Consider the following 21,884-nt stretch of genomic DNA (forward strand, 5'->3'; position numbering starts at 1 on the left):
ATATGCTTGAAATAAACACGGAGAAGCCTGTCCCCTGTGGATTATTTTCAAAGGAGGAGTGCTGCATTCTCTGTGTATGTTATGGGTAATGTAAGTTGAGTGGTTAACGTGCATAACAACGGTCCATTGTGCTCATTAATCACACCTCATAGTGAATGATCATCTTTGCATGATAAAGAAACTGTATATTTTCTGGGGAATGTGCACAATGGCCAGTTGCTGTGCACATTAACCATTCAATTTGCATTATCCCTAAGACAGACAGATTCTTTTTTAAAAAATGGAAACACAACATTGTGCTGGGTGAAGAAGAGTTTGGATTTGATATCCTGCTTTATCACTACCCTAAGGAGTCTCAAAGCGGCTAACAATCTCTTTTCCCTTCCTCCCCCACAACAAACACTCTGTGAGGTGAGTGGGGCTGAGAGACTTCAGAGAAGTGTGACTAGCCCAAGTGCACCCAGCAGCTGCATGTGGAGGAGCAGGGAATCGAACCCAGTTCACCAGATTACAAGTCCACCGCTCTTAACCACTACACCACACTGGATAAGGTTACACCCATCTTTTCTTTTTTTCAGAATTGTGTGGATTTAAAAGCATTAAATACTTCCAGTTGCTGCAGGTTGTGCAACAGCCAGCATTGTTAGCTGTTTGGTGTGCCTAGGAGATGCTGTGAAATTGTTTGGAGGGCAATGTGTGATGGAACAGTTAATTGGCAAACCCCCTTCTGCTGGAATGAGCAACTTCTCTCTCTTTCTCTCTCTGTCACCTAAGAAGCTGGTGGGGACTATAGGATCAAAGGCAGTAGGATCAACTGGAATGGTGTTGGAACATTTTGCAGTCTATTTCAGCAAGTCTGTCATGAATGAATTGGGTCCACATTAATCCAACCATAGGTTGGTTGTGCCAGAAGCTGAAAAGCTTCTGCAACTAGGCAACAGCAGCAGTGTGTATCCTAGTATATGGGGCAACATTTCTCTAAACCTACACACACACACACACACACACACAGAGTGCTGGATTTACGTATAAGCTAAACAAACTATAGCTTAGGGCCCCACTCTCTTGGGGGCCCCAAAAAAAATTAAAGGAAAAAAACTGGATGTACATTTCCAAAATATAAGATAAAAAGACAAATAAAATAAAACCTACATACAGCAACAGTGTTTTGTGTTGTGTAAGCTCCTATGGTGTAAGTAATGGGCCCCGCCTGCTAGCCTGCTCACTAAAATATCGCTGGTTTGCTCATTTCTATATATAGGGTGCCTACATTCTGCATGGACTGGTTGCAGGGCAACATGTGTAAATGGCTTAGATACCTATTAGGTCCATAAATTACAATATAGCATAAGTTCAACACAAAAAACAGCAACAATTTGTTGTTGACAAAGGACAGCTGGACATATATAGGGCCCCAAAAAATTCAGTAGCTTGGGGCCTCATCAAACCTAAATCCGGCCCTGCGCGCATACACACACACACACACACACACACACAAACTTCAGACAATAGAATAAAATTAAGCATTTATTTTGACAGTGTGAAAATGGGCTTGCTGTTTTGGAAATTTTTAACATATCACTCTCTATGGGTGCAAAACAGGACTTACAAAATTCTCATGGAGAGGGAATAAAATAAAAAATAAATAAAACATTTGCTTCAGTCTCGTGTTCTTGGCTTGGACCACCTCTGCCATTAATTCTATTAAGCGCTGCAGTATCTGGCTAAGCTGCTTAAATTTCACTTTCTGTTGAGAGGGAAGTTAAGATCAGTTGAAACTGTTCTTCGTTCAAGGACCACCAAGGGAACCAATGAAATCTTGCGTAGATGAGGGGAAAGCGTTGTATGTATTTGTCTCTCATTTGTTCAATCCACCAGCAAGAGGAAATGCAACGTGGTGTCCTGCACTTAGGAACCTTCTTCATCTCATAGAAAACAAATGAAGCCTTTGACATGTGTGTCAATAACTAACTCTCTGGATTCGGGTGTATTGGCCATCGCACCTGAAGCACTGGTTTTTACAATCTAAGGGTGAGTATCATGTGGATATTAAATCCAAAATAAAGTCTTCAAAGGCTCACAGTGATGTAGCCCAAATTCTGCCACCCACAAGTAGACTTGGAGAAACCCTGAGATAAGATAAGATAAACTTTATTTGCATTAGCCAACGGCCATAGCATCATAAAACAAGCAATATATACAAATAAAATATATACAAATCAAACAGACAGCAATGGGTAAAAAGGGCAATCAAATGGCCAAGATTATCGTTCAGATAGTGGCCCTTAATCTCATTGCACCCTCGATAAACTTAGCAGCCTTTTGAGAAACCCTGAGATTTGCAGGAGATATATATATTATTATTATTATTATTATTATTATTATTATTATTATTATTATTATTATTATTATTTACGGGGGGGAGCGAGATCCTAAAGCAGTGCTGGGGACTCCTACCCATGGGTCTAATTAGGACCAAGCGCCCTGCATAAGAACATAAGATGAACCTCAGACCCTCCAGGTCCCTATTTTCCAGGGACAGTCCCTGAATTTACAGAAGCCATCCTGGTTTCTGATTTGATCACAGAATGTCCCGGTTTTCCTTAGGACGTCCCTATTTTCATCAGACAAATGTTGGAGGATATGGAGCCTGCTGAATCAGTGCAATTTTCCATCTAGTCTGGCCCAGTGGCCAAGCTGATGCCAGTGGGAAGCAAATAAGCTAGACTTGAGCACAAAGGCTGGTATGCAGAAACACCTGGTTCACCACTGAGAGAACAGGGTGCTGGACTTGATGGACCATTAGTCTGACCCAGCAGGCTCTCCTTATGTTCTTATGAATTTCTCTCATCCCCCTCCCTCACTTTTCTCTTTCCAATACCTACCTTCCTCCTCTCTGGCACACATACACAATCCCTCTCTTCATCCCCACCCAGTGTACTGCCAGGGTATGGAAAGATTGCTCTTGCTTGCAACCCAGACTGATCAATTGGAGAGATCTTTTGAAATTAGGATTGCAAGTGGCCCTAAAATTGCAGGTTTCCCACCCCCTGGTATAATTGTTTTGGCTGGGGGACACAAGGGGTGAATAGGCAGAGACCAAAAGACCTCTAAGTGGCCGAGGGTGTTAAAAGTTGAAGCAATTCTGCCTTATAAGCGGAAACAATTGTCGGAGGGGGGAGGGACGCTTTCTTCAAAGTATTTCTTTTCTTTCTCTTTTATCGCTTCTGTGGTTTGGATCCATTCAGCATTGCTGGCAAAAGCTGCAGAGCCAAGGCAGAGCCTCAACCTCTTCCAGCGCTGCACATGACATGGAACAGCAGACCACGTTAATGAGAGCATTCATCAACATTGCTAGCGGGAAGATGATGGATCTTGCTGAATTCCCCAACGCATCCTTTAAAAAAAGGAAAGCCTAGTGGTAGCTTCTGTTTGCATTGGAACGCTCTGAATGGCCCTCCCACACTTTGAAAAAGCTAATTTCCCTCTTAATTCCCTGAGCTGCGGTCTATAGTAACTGCTGCCACTTGGTCTTCAACAATTTTCAAAACATGGCTTGTTTGGAAGCCAAAAAATAAAAAATAAAAAAAAATGGAGAGGACTTCAGGCATAATAAAAAAAGAGGAACTGGACCGTGTCCATCTGGTGCGGTGAAGGAAACCAAGAATATTGCATTGAGGGATAATGGACACGGAGGAGAAGAATGAGTTCTCACATTAATTTTTGACAGGGGAAAGTGGGTTTGAGAAAAAAGAAAAGTAAAAAAGCTGGCTCTTTTATAAAGCTCTAAGCCAGCATTTCCCAGACTTGGGTCTCCAGCTGTTTTTGGACTACAATTCCTATCATCCCTGACCACTGGTCCTGCTAACTAGAGGTGATGGGAGTTGTGGTCCAAAACCAGATGGAGACCCAAGTTTGGGAAACCCTGGTCTAAGCCTATGGGAGCTCCTCCCTTGACATAAGAGCCCTGCTGGATCAGACTAAAGGTCCATTGTGATCCCCATTATGTGATATTCAGAGGAGTTGGTTCGTAGTCATCACGGTTAGTAACCATTAATAGCCCTTTCCACCATTAATTCAACTTATCTCCTTTCGGGGGTTTTGCATTTGCTGGTCTTTGAAACAGCACCCCCTTGGCCTAGATTAGATATAGGCACAGACTGCAATCACACAGTCCCTTACCTTGGAGTAGAGGCCACTCAAATCCATGGGACCTACTTCTGAGAAGAGCTGTATAGGCCTATGCTGTCCCTTGAACCCATGCACTGAAACACACAGACTAAGATGCTCTGGGTCTTTTTGCAGAAATGGAAAAGAATTACAATAGACAGAAGGATATATATATATTAAAAAGTCTGTGGCAAGAAATTGCAAGGGGAATTCCTGTTGCAGGTTTTGTGAATCACAATTCAGATATTAATTTCTTTATTGATCCCTCTCTCTGTGTGTCAAACACACACACTAGTCAGAGTGTGTCCTCCTTTCCCCTCATAAAAACCTTCTATCTTTCCTGCTTTAAATGTGACACCTCAGACATAGTAACATGTTAGGTCAGGGCTATCACGTACCACTCTGGAAAAGATGTCCTATAAAAAATGAATTGTGACAGCTGCAGCCAACTGTAAAATTTGAAAAGAAGAAGATGCCCCTGTATTCAAGAGACTTAAACAAAAAAAGAAAACAAAAAAACCTTATCTTGCAAAGCATAATCTCATGCTGCCTGCGGCAATAGTCTCATTCTATAGCTCCAAACATATTGGACATTCACTGGTTGCATCAATTAGCATCAGTGTTAAGGCCTCAGCATACTTTGGTGACTCAGTTGCCACTTCTGCAGAGCCAGTTCACATGCCACAACGGGTGATGTTTGAAACCGGGTGGTCATGTGTCCTACTTTACAAGGGACAGTCCTCTGTTTGACAAAATCTTCCATTTCAGGGGTATGTGGTTGGCCAATGATCAGGAATGATGGGTGCTTATTGGTTGATTTCATGTGCATCTAGCCTGTCGTTCTTTAATTTTAATAGCAGAGTTCAGCATTAGTCAGAGTGGGCCCACTGAAATTTATGGAGTTATCTAACTTAGATGATATCACCAAAGGAAGGGGTTGAAAGCAGGTGAGACAATACATTTTACTGGCCCAGATGGACTTTAAAACTCTGGAAGCACTCATCAAACCCTGTCTCCTTTCAGATAAGAGAAGATTTTTTCTTTAAAGGAAACAAAGAAACAACCCTGTGCTATAAAAACATAAGAAGAGCAGTGCTGGATGAGGCAAATGGCCCATCTAGTCGAGCGTCCTGCTTTTACAGTTAGGTAATTGTTTACCAGGCTGAGCAAGATGAGTATGAGAGCCAATATAATCTATGCTTCAGTATCTACTGATGGTGTTCAAGGCTGAAATGTGGGAGAGGGTAATAGCGAATTTAAGAACACCCACCCTAGAAAAAAATAAATCTATTATTAGCCACCTTGAATACCAACTTGTGAGAAAGGCCGGATATACCTGTAAATACATAAATAAATAAATAAATAAATAAATAAATAAAACCTCTGGTAATGCCTCTTACTGCCTGAGATGGAGAAAAGAGCTGGGTGGGGGTGGTAGAAAGTGATTGAATGTATAAAGATAAATATTGCATTCATTGCTCTACTCATGTATTCCCCTGGCCCTGCCCAGCACTGCCATGGGTCCCTGCAATGTTTGCCCAGAAGGAAGATGTAAACCTTAGCTTGAAAAAGTTCTCCCACCCATGACCTAGAGGCATCAAGATGCAGGATATTGCTTGAATGGTGAATATTTCCTGCTTCCCCAAAAATACACTTGTTACGGTGGATAAATATTGGTGTGATTGTTTGCAAAGCCTAAACTCCAGATCTGTTTGAATGAAGTCAACGCACTTGTGGAGCTGCAGTGATATTTGCTTACCAGCTAAAAACCCCACTTAAAATTTGATCTCCTACACATCTGCGACTTTGTCTCTTGTTTGTAGGATGAATGCGGGAAGTGAAAGGTGAACCACAAGCCCCAGAAAGCTTATTAATTTTCCCCAGTAGGTGGCGGATGAGTGCCCAGTGCTCTCTGATAATTGCTTTCTTCTAAATGCTCCAGGAACGATGCTGGGATCCTTTTGGTCCTGCTGAGATGCAATACAGTGTGTGCATTAGGGCGCATTATTGTTATGAAAAATTATGGATGCAAATGCTAAGGATGCAATTGCCTGGCCACTGGAGCAGCACAAATACAGGGGGGAACTTTTCGTCAGATGCGCCAGGTGCTCATCCATTTGAGATGGTTTTGTATGGCCAATACATGAAGGCAGGCTGCAAATATTTGTAGTTTTCAACTCCCAGAGCAAATAGGATCATAGGAAATAAAGGAAGTTGCCTTATACCAAGTCGGACCATTGGTCCAGCTAGCAGAACATTACTTATATGGACTGTCTGGAGCTCTCCAGGGTTTCAGGCAGGGAATCTTCACTAGCCCTACCTGGAGATGCTACCAGGAATGAAGCTGGGACCTTTTGCATGCAAAGCAGACACTTTAACCACTGACTGATGGAACCTAGGAAGGAACACAAAAAGCTGCCTTTGGTCAGACCTTTGGTCCCTCTAGCTCAGTATTGCCTTCACTGGCTGGAAGCAGCTTTCAGGATTCCAGGCAAGGAGTCTCTTCCAGTCCTATCTGGAGATGCTTGAGACTGAACCTAGGACTGTCTGCATGTAAAACGTGCTCTAGCAGTGAACAGTGGCTCTTCCCTTGGTTAGAGCATGGTGCTGATAATGCCAAGTTTGCAGGTTCAATCCCTGTATGGGACAGCTGCATGTTCCTGCATTGCAGAGGGTTAGACTCTACAATTCTGATTTGCTAATACTGCCATATTCCACGTGAACGATTAGTATCCTGACCAAATTACAGGATTATGAATAGAACACATTGTCCATCTGGGAGTATGGCATGAGGTGCCACCCCAGCTTTGTTTAAGTGGTCATCATTGAGTCTGGACTCACCACACCACTTCTTTTCTCCCACTTTCAAACTATTTCTTTCCTTCTTTTCTCTCCAGATTCAGACAACATGCATTTATTTAAGTTAAAGTCAGTTAGGGATGCCATGAATAGCATGTCACACCACCATATAGTCTGTTGGATGTGACTGCATAATTGTATCTGTGAGGGACAGTGAGGGAAAGTGTTGTCAAAAGGAGATAGCCCATCCTAATATGTTGGCATTGCAAAGCTGTGTAGCCAATGGTGACATCTCTAGGGGCAAGCCAAGGCAACAGAGAGTGGGAGCGATGATGAGCAATGCAAATGAACTGGTGGGATATATCTCAATGAGTGTCAATATGTCACTCAAAATAAGGGAGGTTGTTTCAAAATTGTGGAGTTTTAGCTCAAGCCCGGTTTTTGAAAATGCCATATTTATTTTTTTGCAATGTGCAAATTGGACAGCATTTTGGCTTTGCCTGAAAGGTGCCAAGGATTGAACCTGGAACTTTTCTGTCCATATAGCTTGTTCTTTAACACTGAATTTGCATTACACACAACAACAACAACAACAACAACAACAACAACAACAACAACAACAGGGTGTTGTGTGATAGCTTTTCAGTGAAGGAATGCAACAATCCCAGTCAGCGGGATTCTGCATCAGGAAAAGCAATCAGAAGGTGGATGGAGGAATCATCTGACGAGTTTGTACAGACTCACCTAGTTGGTCAAGCGGTTAAGACTCCTATTTGACAAAAGGGATTGGCTTTCTAACCTTGCCCTCAGGGGCACAGCTGGCCAGGTGTCAAGCTGCTGTATCTACTGAACTCATTCCGCAAGAGCTCAGTCACGTGATGGAACCCATTTTTCACTCCTGGATGGGTTCCTGTCATGCAGAACATAGGCAAGGCAGTTTGGGGCAAGATGTGTGTGGCGAGCGGGGGGCGGGAGGGGAGAGAACATAGCCTTTTTCTTCAAAGTTGCTTTATTTCTTAGCCTCTCTTGAGATCATAGTGCAATGCTTCTAGAAGTCCTGTCGTCTGTTTCTCAGTTACCTGGCCTTTTCTGTGAAGCAGAATTGTTGCATTGCTCTGCTGCAGCTGTTATTGCTGTTTTCCAAGATACTGTGCCGCCCCAATTTCTCACAGCCTTCAGTTTCTTGCCTATTTCCAAGGAAAGGGCTGAGCAGCCTAACTGTGTCCCATTTCAGTTTTGCTTTTGCTCAGAGATCTTTTTCATCCCATATTGTGCCAGTTGTTTTTGAAAGAAGACTTGAAGAGACTGCATGATTTTAAGGATAGCTCAATCGGTAGAGCATGAGATTCTTAATCTCGGGGTTGTGGGTTCGAGCCCCACATTGGGCAAATGATTCCTGCATTGCAGGGGGTTGGACTAGATGACGCTCATGGTCTGACACCATGGCAGTTAGTAGTCTTATATCCCATGACATTGTCTAACCCCCTCTTAAATGTCTGGCCATCACAACATCTGGTGGCAGCAACTTCCATACTTTAACTTTCTGCTGAGTGAAACTCTTGCCTGTCTTGAATCTGCTTTGTGTTACCATTTTACCCACCCCCTTAACAAAGCACTCTCTCTGTGTGTGTCCAAGCAGTGCTTTAAAATTCAGTTATCCACTAACAACATGTTGGGAACAGCATCATGAATAATGACAGTAAAGGACTATTGAACAGGTCTGGCTTCCAAATTTAGTAGCAACAGTGGGACATATACGCAAACAAGCAATTTCTTTTAAACATTACCCTGTTGATAGTAGACATAATGTTATAGAAATAACACCAGCCTCCTCTTTCCCCTTAATACTGCTTTTTTTTTTCTCCCTCATCCATATTGCCATCTGCAGCACAAGAAGAATATGCAAATCCATAATTAAGGTGGGTTTCATTTGCCTTTGGGATTTTTATGTTTATGTTTTACAAACATAAAAGATTGCTTGCATTTATTATGTGGTGGAGTGGGTGTGCTGGTACTATGGAGTTGTGTAAGCATTTAGCTGCGTGCTTTTCATATTGCAGATGCAATGGGCAGGAACAGGCCCCTCTTGCCCGACCCAGGGATGAAAGTGCAACACCACATCTTCTCCAGGGCACAGGGGGCAAGAGGGGATTTTCCATAGGGCTGTTTACATCATTGGGCTGAATAAAGTCCCTTACAAGATGAATGGCTTAAAGAAAAAGACTAGTGCATGAAAGATAATACAATCAATTGCTATAAGCAATGATGGCTATGTTCTGCTTCCACTGTTGGAAACAGTAATGCTTCTGAATACCAGTTTCTAGAAACCACGAGAGGAGAAGCTCCTGTGCTTGTGGGATTCATACTGGGGCATCTAGCTGGCTATGGTGGGAACAAGATGCTGGACTTGGTGAGCCACTGGCCTGATCCATTAGAGCTTTCCTTATGTTCTTATATTTTCTTAAGGTGGTTTTGCCCACCATCCTATCCTCTTACTTATAGCACAGTAACCCATACACCTGTCCTGTAAGGATTACTATGGGATTAGCCAGTTGCCCATACCAGAGGCTCAGTAAGCTATTTTTGTGTTTCCTACTATTGGCCTTGACTCAAGACTCTGAGAATATTTTACACACACCCCCAACCCAAATTGATTCCTGCTCTGTTTCTGAATTGCCTCCTTTTATTTCCTGGGTTTGTGAGCTTCTTCTCTGGCTTTGGCAATATGTGATTGCTAGGGGTCATAATTTATTGGGAGAGAGAGGCAGCTGCCCAGGGAAAAGCCAATTGCCCTCATATCAGGAGCAGCTACAGTGATTAATGGTAGGTGGCAATGTACTTCTGTTGGTTTCATTGATAAATACAACACTGTTAATTTTTATCATTATAAATGGCAAGAGAATACACCTAGCTTCTGGGATGGAGGGTTTTGATAAGAAGGTTTGCATTGAGATAAGTTATCTGGTTGTTCCAAGAGAGAGAGAAAGAGAGGTGCTCAGTCAGTAATGTTTAGCTTGCAACACAAATGGAACTTCAACTCATGCTCATAAGTCATTCAGTGCTAGGGTTTCAGGAGCTGGGGTTGCCCCATTTTGAATTTGCTTGGATGAATTAGCTGTAGCACAGCGGGAAACAATCTGCTTTGCATGCAGAATGTCCCAGGCTGAATCTACCTTGGCATTTCCAGGTAGAGTTGGGAAGCATTCCCTGTCTGAAATCCTGCCAGTCATTGTAGAAAATATTGAGATAGACCACTGGGCTGATTTGGTATAAGGCAGCTTCCTATGTAACAACACACTGGAACCAGAATCAGTAAAGAAAGAATTGCTGAAAGGAACTCCTCAAAATCCTATTCAAGCTCAGCAGTACCTCACATCTTTCAAGACAGCCCAATAGCTAAGAGTCTGACCTATGAACTTGGTAGTTTCCAGTTAAACCAGCTGGTAGTTTCCACAAAGTAACTAAGAGGAATGGGGAGGAATTCATTCAGGGTCGGTTCAAGGTGTTGATGTTAACTTTCAAAACCCCTGAACAGCTGAGGACCCAAATACATACCTCTTCCCGTACCAGCTTCTCTGAGATCTACATCCATTTCACTAGTAGCCATACTTTATTTCATTGAATCCTGGAGCTGGAAGGGACCCTGAGGATCATCTAGTCCAACCCCCTGCAATGCAAGACTATGCAGCTGTCCCTTATGGGGATTGAACCTGCAACCTTGGCATTATCAGCACCATGCTCTAACCAACTGAGCTATACTTGCAGGCTTGACAGAGGCATCCTGAGAAAGGCTTAGAACAGGGCTGGATAACCTAAAGGTTGGCTCTGACCAGGCAAACTGTGGGAAAAGGTCCTCCAGCTCCACAACTTTATATGCCACTTTGATAAGGAGATGAAGTTCCTCTTCCTGGACCTTAGACCTCTTTATCTCAGTTCTAAGCCCAAAACCAGAGAGAAGGCCCCTCTGCCTGCTTTGTAAGAGTAAAAAACAGTATTGCTCCATACTGGAGTGAGGATGAGGAGAAAATCTGATTTTTACACTCAGAGGTCAGGCAAAGGGATTTTCTCTTCCAATCTCAGTGCTAAGCACTACAGTGCTAAGATCAGAGATAAAGCCTTCTGCCTGCTCCTTAAGAGCAGAAGCATGCCTTGGGGTGCTTACCAGTGAATTCATTTCTTTATCTGCCACATTAAGTGCCAATATACAAAAAAACTTATTATTATTATTATTATTATTATTATTATTATTATTATTATTATTATTATTTATTACTACTACTGTTATTATTATTATTGAAATTTGTATACTGTCCTTTACCCAAACACACCAAAATTCAACCCAAAGAAGGCAATGTGGAGTAGGCAAAAAAAAGCATATCAAAGGCCAATTGAGAAATACCCAGAAAACAATCCTACTCAGCCCTAAAGGGTTAGGAGGACAAGCATTGCAATTATGGGAAGAAAGATGCTGGGAAGGCGGCTCCCTTAAATAGGATGCTCACCCAGTTCTAAATGGCCCCATGGGAAACCTGAATCTTGAAGTTCCTCTTCCCTGTTTCAGGAGAAGAGCCTCCCAAGGGAGCAGAATGGGGTAAATTTGCCCCTACCCTAGAATGGGAATGGCATTGCGTAATTCAAAATATCTGCACTGCTCAGAACCGTGGTGGCTTCATTCTGTTCTAGCTTACAGGCTGTCTTCAAGGGTTGCTCTACATAAAGCACACTACAGTAATCGGATAGGGATGTTATGAGAAGGTGAGCTACTGTGGCCAGGAAGGGCTGTAGTGGGTAAATCACTTGCAACTGGACACTCCTTCCCACTGATGTCAGCTGGGCCTCAATGCCGGATCAAGGAGGAACCCAAAGCTATGTGCCTTCCACTTCAGGGAGCACAACCTGTTCTAGAACTGGCCGTCTGCCCAATTCCCAGATTAACCAGATAATTGTATCCATCACATTATCATTTTAGATGTTTCAATTTACCTTTTTATAAAAAGAATGGGTATGCACTTGAGATTTCTAGGCAGGTTAGATATCCAAAGGTAAATAAAATAAATCCGATCAACTCTTCAACTTATTTAATTATGTTACATTAATTAGATAGGAATGATAGTTCCAAGGCACGTTGCCAGTCCTCTCGTTGCAATTAACCTCCAGGCCTGTAATTTTTAGGGCCATAAATACTAATCAAGAACATACTGGGATGGCATTTTGCAACTTTCCCGTTATCTGGGGTTGTACTGGAGTTGTCAGTGGTAAAACAAAGATTAATGGTGTGATTAATACGATGGCTGATATACTGGAGATCTCTAAATGTCTCTCTCTCTTCCTCTCTCTTAATGCACGATAGATCCAAACTAAGGCATCAGCTGTTATTTCATTGCTGGGGGGGAATTTCATGTGCAATAACAAATAGCTAAAATTGGTTCAAATTGGTTCTGACCATTTTAGGTAGAAAATTAGAAGGGTGTGTGCTTTGTAACTCTTAGGTAATTTTTTAAAGAAGCAGTTTTTATTACAGATTTTCTTGGGTTACAAAAGTACGGGCATTGTCTCTATTTTCAGGTCATAGAGTTTTTTCTACATTTGATGTGAGAGATATTGTTATATACAGTATAAGGTTGGGGGAGAAGAGAGGTGAAATTTGCAGAAGGCGAATGTTATATGAATGTAATTCCACTGTTTTGTAATATTATTTATATTATTATTATGCTGTGCATGCCTTCCACCAACCCAGGCCTGCCCAGGGAACACCTGGCCTGACCAGAATCCATCCCCAGATTTATTTTTGAAAACCTAATAAAACATATGGCCACCCCACAACCACACTGCAGAGGGTTCAGTTCCTGCTAGGTGCTGCTTTGCCATTGCATTTCCTGCAGGAAATACACTAGCAAAGAAAACCCCTACAACCAGCAGGATTGAACCCACTGCTCACAAAGAGAAAGATGTACATCTTCACCAAATGGCAAAAACTACATAATGAAGGTTCCAGGTTCACCTCTGTGAAGAGGGGATTCCTGTCCTGACTCCCACTCTCCTCCAGGCTAAGTATATCCAACTCATTCAACCATTCCTCATAAGGCTTAGTTTCCAGACCCTTGATCATCCAGGTTGCCCTCTGCACATGTTCCAGCATATCAGTATCCTTCTTAAATTGTGGTGCCCAGAACTGCACACAGTCCTCCAGGTGGGGTCTGACCAAGGCAGAATTGAGTGGGACTACGACTTCCCTTGATCTGGACACCATACTTCACTTGATGCAGCCTAGAATTGCATAGTTGTTATTGTTGCTGCATCACACTGTTAGAATTATAGAATTGTAGAGTTGGAAGGAGCCCTGAGGTTTAAGCTTGTGATCAGACCCATCCACTTCAAAGAAATGCACATTTCCAACCCCAGAATTCCCAAAAGGCGAGCAAGTCTCACAAGTGAGCACACCATGCCTTACTTTAACAGCTTGGTGGGTATGGCATGGAAACTTGTTGGGGGATCTTCATCACTTCTGTTCAGTTCTGAACTACTTCCCCTGCTCCTGAACCATGATTCTGGATCCCTGTGTCTGCTGCTAAGCCTGCTGCAGAGCCTGAATAAAGCTTTGTTTCATACAAATAAGAGACTCTGCTTGCATGTTTTGGGGTGGCAGCCAGGGCAGTTGTATTCCAATTCACATTCAAGTTCAGGAACATCTAATTAGGTTGATTCGCTGCAAAAAGCAAACCAAATTAATGACTCCTCTGTTCCAACTAGAGTCTATTTAGTACAGCCTACAAAAACACAGATTCTGATATAAATTATTTCAATGCACTCAACAGATCTCAACTTTGTGGCAGATATTTTACACAGTTCCTCTTTTTGGTATGTGCTTTGGGTATCATCTTTTGAGGCTGCCTCCCCCACCCTTGCTCCTTCCAAAATTAGTTCAAAGAAGATAATATAGAGCCTATTTGCAGCTGCAAATCCCTTTACAGAGCAGCATTTGGGAGGATTTCTTTCAGCCTAGCAATACACAGATGAAAAATGCAAACCCACACTCCAGTATTCATACATAGAGATGGCTCCCTCCCCTCTCCAATTTTCAGTGGATTTTTTCCTGCTTCCAGGTTTCAAAAGCTGCCAAATTCCTCCCCTGTGGTTGACTCAGAAGTAGCCAATGTGGCTTCCTGCTTGACAAAATTGCTTCCCACCAACTCCCTGAAACAGAACCAACCTGTGCTTAATCCCCTTTAAACTTGACGGCGTGGTGAAAGGGAGTGAGATAACACAGGTGTTTAAGACAGCTGGTTTTAAAAATAGCAAAGCGTAAGCAAAAGGGAGTCGAGGATCACTGAGAGGGGGGGACTTCATAAATACAGCCGACCTAGAGTCAACAGAGGTTCTTCTCCTTTCTAAGTTATCTGAATCGAGATAGCAATGGTAAACAAGCAAAAGGCGCTGATAACTGAAGTATCAGGGAATAATAAACTCAGAGCAAACAGTGCCATGTTCAAGGGAACATTTCCCCTCTAATCTGCTACATCTGTAAACATGCAACCATAAGTTCAGTTGCAAATAGATAGAGAGCATTATACTGTCTCAATATCCTTGCCTTCTAGAAAAACATAAGAAGAGCCTTCTGGATCAGGCCAATGGCCTATCTAGCACTGGTGAAGGGAGAGGGTGTGGTGGCGGTGGTCAGCCCCAGGTGTCATCCCTGGGGGGGGGTGACATCGCCGCCCTGCCCCCCTGGGACACTTGCCGTAGGCGGCGCCCCCCCTGGGACATTCGCCCCACCCCCATGGGTGGCTAGCTCTGCCCCCACTGGTGGCTAGTCCCACCCCCACAGGCAGCTAGCCCTGCCCCCAGGTGCACAGCTCTGGGTGCCGGAGTAGCTAGCTCTGCCTCTGCTATCTAGTTCAGCATCCTGTTCTCACAGTGGCCAACCAGATGCCTGCAGGAAACCCGAAAGCAGAATTCAAGCACAAAAGCACTCTCCCATCCTGTGGTTTGCATCAACTGGAATTGAGACGCATTTCCACCTCTGACCGTGGAGGCAGGGCATAGCCATCATGGCTAGTAGCCATTGATACTCCTGCATATTGCTATATGGAACATTTTCACAGCTTGGGGGGTATCCCTGAACTCAGTGCTGCTGATGGTGGGTGCAGTTAGGAAGGATCATATCACCCTGATCCTGGCTGATCCCAACTCAAGCATTAACATACAAAGTCCTAAATTATTTGGACCCAAGTGCTTGAGGGAGCATCCCATGTGTCACAATTAGCAGGATATGTTCTGTTCCTTGTCCTATAAATAGAAGAAGCAAAGAAAGTGGCTAGTGTACAGTGGCTGGGCAGACCAGATCTAGCCAGCAGGCCATGGGTTCACTACTCCCAGGGCAGAGCTGCTAGAAACCACAGCCGGGAAGGTGCTGTTGCACTCCAGGTCCTGCTTACAGGCTTCCCATAGATATCTGACTGGCTACTGTGAGAACTACGGTAGGTGCTGGACTAGTGGAACCAGGGGAGTCTTTAGCAGATGCGCCGCCGGGGTGCAAAGATCCGCCCAGCGCCCCCAAGTCTGACAAGCGCCACCATTGTGAATGACAAGTGCCACCACTGGCGCAGTGCATCTTTGGTAAATGAGCGCACAAAGTCGAAAGTCCTTTAGTAAAACAGTAGGTATACATTTCGGTAATACAGTGGTACCTCGGGTTAAGAACTTAATTCTTTCTGGAGGTCTGTTCTTAATCTGAAACTGTTCTTAACCTGAAGTACCACTTTAGTTAATGGGGCCTCCTGCTGCCGCCGCGCCACCGTTGCGCGATTTCTGTTCTCATCCTGAAGCAAAGTTCTTAACCCGAAGTACTATTTCTGGGTTAGCGGAGTCTGTAACCTGAAGCGTCTGTAACCTGAAGTGTCTGTGACACAAGGTACCACTGTACCTAGGTGCAATATATATGTATTTTGTTTTTCTAGCTTGATCAAAATTATTTATTATGGTATTTCATAACAGGTAGATAGTTAAGAGCTTAGGTGGCTTCAGCGGTGGGGTCTGGTGCCCCCCAGAATTCAGAACCCAGGTGCCCCGCATCCCTTGCAATCCCAGGTAAAGACGGCCCTGAATGGAACTAGCCTGATCCAGCAGGATCCAGCAGGATCTTCTTATGTTCTTACCTAGAAATGTAATGATCTCACTCTTTCTGAAGAATCTGAAAGAGGGTGTGTTAGGTATGATCTAGTTCTCTTGATTTCTTACATTGAACCAAGGAGTTGATTTGATGAGGTGGGGAATCTATGGCCTTCCAGTTGTTACTGAAGTACAACTCCCATCATCCCTGCTCTTTGACCATTCTGGCTGAGACTGATAGGAGTTCTTCTGACAACATCAGGAGACCCAACATCAGGAGACCCAAAGATTCCCTACTGCTGATCAAGTCTAAGATTTCAGTGTGTCTTTGTCTCACCCCTGTCCCTGCCCCACCCTACCCCCAATAAAACTAAATACTTCTTGACTCTTTAAACACTATTTACCTTATGCCTGGCAAAAATTCCTTGGGTTCCTGTTGCTTAACGAGGGGGAAAAATAAGGATATGATATATTACAAATCTAATTAAGTTTTGTGAGCTAAAAAGGTACACTTGTACTCTGCATTTGTATCACACAAGGTTAGGCCTTGTAAATTAGATGAAACACCATTAATAATCAAGCAAAATGAGGTCAGCTCTATTATAGCTTTCATTCTTTCCACTTCTATTATCATAATTTTACACTTTTCATGCTTCACAATTGAGCAATGATTACTTTGCTAAATACTACATGAGTTTTGATAAAACAAACCCCCTGAGGAATAAAAAAAAATAAGTCATTTCCATTCAGGAAAAAAAAATCCATTTTCACATTAGGCTGCACAGGATATTATGAACCCAATTATCACTGTATGGAGACATGTATAATAAATAAGGTAGTTACAATCAAACACAAGCCAGGGTTATGTGAGCAGGATTGATCAAAGCCATTCTCCACAGAAAACTGCAAGAGAGCTCTCTAAATGCCCTCTCCAAAAAAAAAAAAGTGTGAAATTCTAAAGTGTCTTCCCAAATGAGTTATTAAATACTTGTTGCCTAGTGTCGAGAAATGGGCCCACAGCTGGTTTTCAACTGGTGAACCACAGCATGAAATGGCTGATGCTCCATATTGATTCACTCCCTTCTGTTCTTTAATGTTACTCCTCAAAATGGGAAAACTGGAGAACATAGGAAGTTGCCTGATACCGAGTCATGCCATTGATCCATCCAGCTCAGTTTTGTATATAGTGACTGGCAGCAGCCCTCCACAGTTCCAGCAAGGAGTCTCTCCCAGCCCTACCTAGAGATGACCAGGATTGAACTTCAGACTTTCCACGTGCACAGCAGATGCTCTACCACTTAGCTATGGTTCTTCCCCAATAGGAAGCTGACATATACTAAGTCAGACCCGTGGCTCATTTAATCTAGTATTGTCTAAACTGACTAGCACTGGTTCTCCAGGGTTTCAGGCTGGGGCCTTCCCCAATCCTTCTTGGAGCTGCTGGGGCCTTCTGCATGCAAGGCAGATGCTCTGTCACTGAGCCCTTGCTCCTCCAGAATTTATGTTTTTATACCACCTTAATTAATAGTTGTCAGGCAACGTACTAGAAAATAAACTACAGCAAAGTCTAATATCTAATGCAGTCAATAAAAGTGAATTCACATGAAATACATACTGTATTCGAGTCATACAGTAACAATGCCATACATGCAACTTTCACCTATCATACTTTTCCACCTCTAAAAGCCTGATGATGGCTGTCAGTGACCACCAGCCAAGATGGTTATGTTCTGCCTCCATAGTTGGAGGCAGCAGTGCTTCTCCAGTGTGGTGCCAGTGTGGTGTAGTGGTTAAGAGCGGTAGTCTCGTAATCTGGGGAACCAGGTTCGCGTCTCCACTCCTCCACATGCAGCTGCTGGGTGACCTTGGGCCAGTCACACTTCTTTGAAGTCTCTCAGCCCCACTCACCTCACAGAGTGTTTGTTGTGGGGGAGGAAGGGAAAGGAGAATGTTAGCCGCTTTGAGACACCTTAAGGGGAGTGAAAGGCGGGATATCAAATCCAAACTCTTCTTCTTCTTCTTCTAAGTACTAGTTGCTGGAAACCAGAGGAGGGAAGGGTACTCTTGTGCTCAAATCCTGCTTGCTGGTTACCCACAGGCATCTGTTGGCCACTGAGAGAACAGGATGCTGGACCAGAGGGGCCACTGGCATCATCCAGCAGGTTCTTCTTATGTCATTGTGGAAGACGTGGCTTGTCACCTGTTGCTGACATGAATGCACTGCAGAGGAAAGACGCACCTTGGGGTCATTCCACAGCTGTAGAGCCAGGACCAAAACTGCTCTTCCACAGGTTCCTGAACTGCTCACCTCATTCAGAACCTCCTCTGCTGATTGTAATGAAGAGGCTGGTTAGTAGAGGATAAGTCACTCTCTCCGCTATCTGGGTCTCAGATCATTCAGCACATTGAATGTCTACATAAGCATATGACAATGGATGACCAATGTAGGTGTTTAAGAAGAGAAGCAATATGTGATCAGACTGCTGTTCTCACCAACATCCTGCTCACTGCATTCTTCTGAACCATCTTCCTGGTTAGCTTCATGCAGAAATTACAGAATTCCATTGGACACTTGAGGGAAAGTATGCAATGTCTACCGAGGAACAGGACCTTGGACAGCTTCAAGGAGTCCTGCTAAGGCAGTGATGGTCAAACCTGGCCCTCCAGCTGTTTTGGGACTACAATTCCCATCATCCCTGACCTCTGGTCCTGTTAGCTGGGGATGATGGGAGTTGTAGCCCCAAAACAGCTGGAGGGCCAAGTTTGGCCATCACTGTACTAAGGCAACTAAAGAAGATGTTGTCTTTGCTAGGAGCTAGAGTCAACTGAAGGATTTCGAAGGGGCAGAGGAACCAGAGACCAAATTGCAAACATGCACTGGATTATGGAGAAAGCTAGAGAGTTCCAGAAAGACATCTACTTCTGCTTCATTGACTATGCAAAAGCCTTTGACTGTGTTGACCACAGCAAACTATGGCAAGTTCTTAAAGAAATGGGAGTGCCTGATCACCTCATCTGTCTCCTGAGAAATCTCTACGTGGGACAAGAAGCTACAGTTAGAACTGGATATGGAACAACTGATTGGTTCAAAATTGGGAAAGGAGTATGACAAGGCTGTATATTGTCTCCCTGCTTATTTAACTTATATGCAGAATTCATCATGCGAAAGGCTGGGCTAGATGAATTGCTAGCTGGAATTAAGATTGCTGGAAGAAATATCAACAACCTCAGATATGCAGATGACACAACCTTGATGGCAGAAAGTGAGGAGGAATTAAAGAACCTTTTAATGAGGGTGAAAGAGGAGAGCACAAAATATGGTCTGAAGCTCAACATCAAAAAAGTGAAGATCATGGCCACTGGGCCCATCACCTCCTGGCAAATAGAAGGGGAAGAAATGGAGGCAATGAGAGATTTTACTTTCTTGGGCTCCATGATCACTGCAGATGGTGACAGCAGTCACGAAATTAAAAGATGCCTGCTCCTTGGGAGAAAGGCGATGGCAAACCTAGACAGCATCCTAAAAAGCAGAGACATCACCTTGCCAACAAAGGTCCGTATAGTTAAAGCCGTGGTTTTCCCAGTAGTGATGTATGGAAGTGAGAGCTGGACCATAAAGAAGGCTGATCGCCGAAGAATTGATGCTTTTGAATTGTGGTGCTGGAGGAGACTCTTGAGAGTCCCATGGACTGCAAGAAGATCAAACCTATCCATTCTTAAGGAAATCAGCCCTGAGTGCTCACTGGAAGGACAGATTGTGAAGCTGAGGCTCCAGTACTTTGGCCACCTCATGAGAAGAGAAGACTCCCTGGAAAAGACCCTGATGTTGGGAAAGAGAAGGAGAAGGGGACGACAGAGGACAAGATAGTTGGACAGTGTTCTCGAAGCTACAAACATGAGTCTGACCAAACTGCGGGAGGCAGTGGAAGACAGGAGTGCCTGGCGTGCTCTGGTCCATGGGGTCACGAAGAGTCGGACACGACTAAATGACTAAACAAGAAGAGTCAACTGAAGCCTTACATAGGCTGACCCAGACATGGAGGAGATGGGGAGCTGGTTACACTCTGACACCTCAAACACACTGCAGTCTTCTATGTGGCTAAGGAAATAGCAATACTGCAGGGAACATTATCCTCTGATTTAGGGTATGGTGGTTGAGCCATTTCCTCTGGCAGAGGAGTCTGCATGCCAAGCATAAAGGCTTCCCAAATTCTGGCAAATGCCTGAAGACAGGTAAAAAGAATAAGTTATCATTTTTTCCTTTTCCTTTTTTGGTCTCCCTCTTGAATGTATTCAGCAAAATGCCTGGGATGATCCCTGCTGTTTTGTGTGTCAGCTGAAGTTGCTGAGTGCCTTAGGCTTCTTTGCTTGAAAGCAGCTTCCAATTTCTTCCACTCACTTATGATGAAGCAAATAAATTGGTTCTAATTCAAACTCTGCAGTTGGTTAAATTTTAGCCCAGCCCCAGGATCAGTTCTTACTTAAGCTGCCCATGTTCTAAGGCAAGGGCAGGGCTAATTGTTGCTGGCATAGAGACTGATGTGATCTTTCAGATTCATGGAGAAGGCTATCAATGGTTAATAGTCATGAAGGCTATGTTCTACCTCTACTGTCACAATGCTTCTAAATAGCAGTTGCTGAGAATCACAGGTGGGGAGCGGGCTCTTCTTATATTCTTACACTGCATCACTCTCTCATCTTCTGCGCTCTCTCTCTCTTTGTTTCTGAACAACTTCATCTTGATTTTATAGTCACCGCTAGAGAAAAATAAGCCTGGTCCCAATCATCCGGGAGACCAACAAAGTGAGCTTAGCATCCTAAATCACATTATAATGTGGGGATTTTCTCTGTGTGTGCCTGTGTTTCAAATGTGCTGTAATCCAACTTTGAAAGGAGCCCTTTGGCGCTCTCCCTGGCATGCGGTGGATGCAAGCACTCAATGCAGCTCCCCTTAAACAAAAGGCACTACCTAGAAGTGTCTGACAAATTGAACCATTCCTCTCTGCTTGTTCTGTCCATTGTGCATTTGGCAAAGGGCTTTCCAAATATCTCCGTAATCATATCTCAAGAAACATACCTGGAGCCACCTCCTGATTGACTCACTCAATCTATATGCAGATGAGCGCTAACCCTGCTGATAATTTGGAAGGATTCCAACAGCTCCCCATCCGGTTCTGATCATTTGTAAATGGCTTTTATTCACTTGCAGATCAACAGTAAGAAGATTGCTAATAAAAAAGTTAATAAAAATATACAATAGGAATTTTCAGAGGGGAGGTTTTTACCACTAGAAAGGGTCTGCTACCCGCTCTTCCCTTTTTCTTTATTTCAGGCTTTAGGCAAAACTTGATGAAAACACAATTCTATTTGTTCTATTTTCAATGCATAGTCAAAGTATTGCCTCATAGCAAAAACAAGCTTCCTAATACAATTTCTGTCCCTGGCATGTTTTGTATAACCCTCTTTGTGATTGTGCCAACACTTCTGCATTTTAATGATGGCATTGGAGCTTCCTCAGTCCTTGAAAAATTGCTCTGCAGATGACTTTTATCTTTCAGGTTTAGAAATTGTTTTAAAAATGGTCAGTGGACTTATGGCTGCCTTCCCCAACCTGGTGCCCTGCAAATGTTTCAGACTATAGTTTCCATCAGAGCCAGCTGTGCTTGCTGGAGCACTCCAGGAGGGGTGTGGCTTCTTTAAGCATGTTGAATCTGACAAAGGCCCTTTCAGCAAACAGATATACCGAGACCCCCTTGAGGAATGTTGGTACTCTGGCTTTATTTGAATTCTCTGCACCACCTCCCCAC

The 21,884-nt window shown here is 43.6% G+C and overlaps 1 long non-coding RNA gene across 1 annotated transcript; it reads right to left on the bottom strand.

The window, feature by feature from the left end:
* Window positions 1-1,509: 1,509 nt before the first annotated feature.
* On the bottom strand, window positions 1,510-13,671 carry LOC310692737. The gene is made up of 2 exons (XR_014518873.1): window positions 13,421-13,671; window positions 1,510-2,129 (listed from the first exon to the last, which is right to left on the bottom strand). It is a non-coding gene; the product is annotated as an uncharacterized lncRNA (long non-coding RNA).
* Between the last annotated feature and the right edge of the window lie 8,213 nt (window positions 13,672-21,884).

This window comes from Podarcis liolepis (assembly GCF_965112155.1).
Source record: "Podarcis liolepis genome assembly, chromosome: 14".
NCBI classification, from domain to species: Eukaryota; Metazoa; Chordata; class Lepidosauria; order Squamata; family Lacertidae; genus Podarcis; species Podarcis liolepis.